The sequence below is a fragment of the Clinocottus analis genome, unplaced genomic scaffold, assembly GCF_023055335.1.
Source record: "Clinocottus analis isolate CAN_PGR_092001 unplaced genomic scaffold, fCliAna1.0.p SCAF_3, whole genome shotgun sequence".
Taxonomy (NCBI): domain Eukaryota; kingdom Metazoa; phylum Chordata; class Actinopteri; order Perciformes; family Cottidae; genus Clinocottus; species Clinocottus analis.
In genome coordinates this window covers 22,099,013-22,100,339 of record NW_027176042.1, presented here as the reverse complement: position 1 = coordinate 22,100,339, position 1,327 = coordinate 22,099,013, and positions in this window count along the sequence as shown.

Genomic DNA, 1,327 nt, shown 5'->3' with positions numbered 1-1,327 from the left:
ACACTCACACACACTCTGCTCGCTTGTGTTCCCAAATCTCGTGCCGCTATCGCGTCATCTGACCTCGTCCGACCTCGGCCTCTGAAACCTTCGACAACATTGACGATGATGTCCAGCAAAGAAAATTAAAATGACTTACTTATGGCTGAAATATGATGCATCACGGCCTATCTTGGAGTATGTAGCTTCCTCTGTACCTGCAGCAGATCGGTACAGTGGAGTGAGAAACAACCGAGGAACAAACTGTATGGTTTTTTTAGTAGGTCACTGTGTGGGTATGAATACATCCTTGACCTTTGTTTTCTTCACTCTTTTCCTCTGATGGGATTCTGTCAAAAATGGACACACACACACACACACACACTCACACACACACACACACACACACACACACACACACACACACACACACAGTGTAGTGCAGGATGGCGGAGTGGCAGTCGTTATTTATGTTTGCTTTCTTTAAGAGGTTTCTCACAGAAACAGAAGCCGAGCAGGAATCCTGTTCCTGTCCATCCATCACGCTTTATTAACACACACACACACACACACACACACACACACACACACACACACACACACACACACACACACACACACACACACACACACACGCACACACAGATAGTTACATATAAACAAATGGTGTGTTGAATCTTTGGTTCCTTGACAGTCACGATGGCAGCTTCCCTCATTTTAATGTTTTGTGAATCAGAGGAGTGACCATCAGGACTAAAGTGCAATGAATGCTAAAAGTCTTTATTTCAAATTTCACCCACAAAAATGACCTTTTGTTAATCAATAATAAAAAGAGAGAAACAAAAGGTAAACACGGGCTGAATAATTGACATACAAGTGTTCATTGTTGAGGTGAAGTGTTCCCTTCACGCCCGTCAGAGGCTTCCAGCTGATTACTTTTAATACAAACAAAACTGTCAAACCCGTTAAATGAAATGTGTTTGGCACCTTTTGATCTGGAGCAGTGTGTGTGTGTGTGTGTGTGTGTGTGTGTGTGTGTGTGTGTGTGTTTGTGTGTGTGCATGTGTGTGTTGTAGCCGTCTCATAACTCAGAGTTGGATTATTTGTGTAACCGTTGTCGTTCAATCTGAAGCTGACTTCACTTCCTGTCCAGTCGGTTCTGCTCTCAAACAAACGGGTCCAGAACATTCCACTTGACCTTTTAGTTTTTCCTTTCACGCACTTTTTTTTTCTTCCAGGTTTATTTTCTCTCACAGACACACGCACGCGCACACACACACACACACACACACACACACACACACACAGACACACACACACACACACACACACACACAGAGTCTGCCTG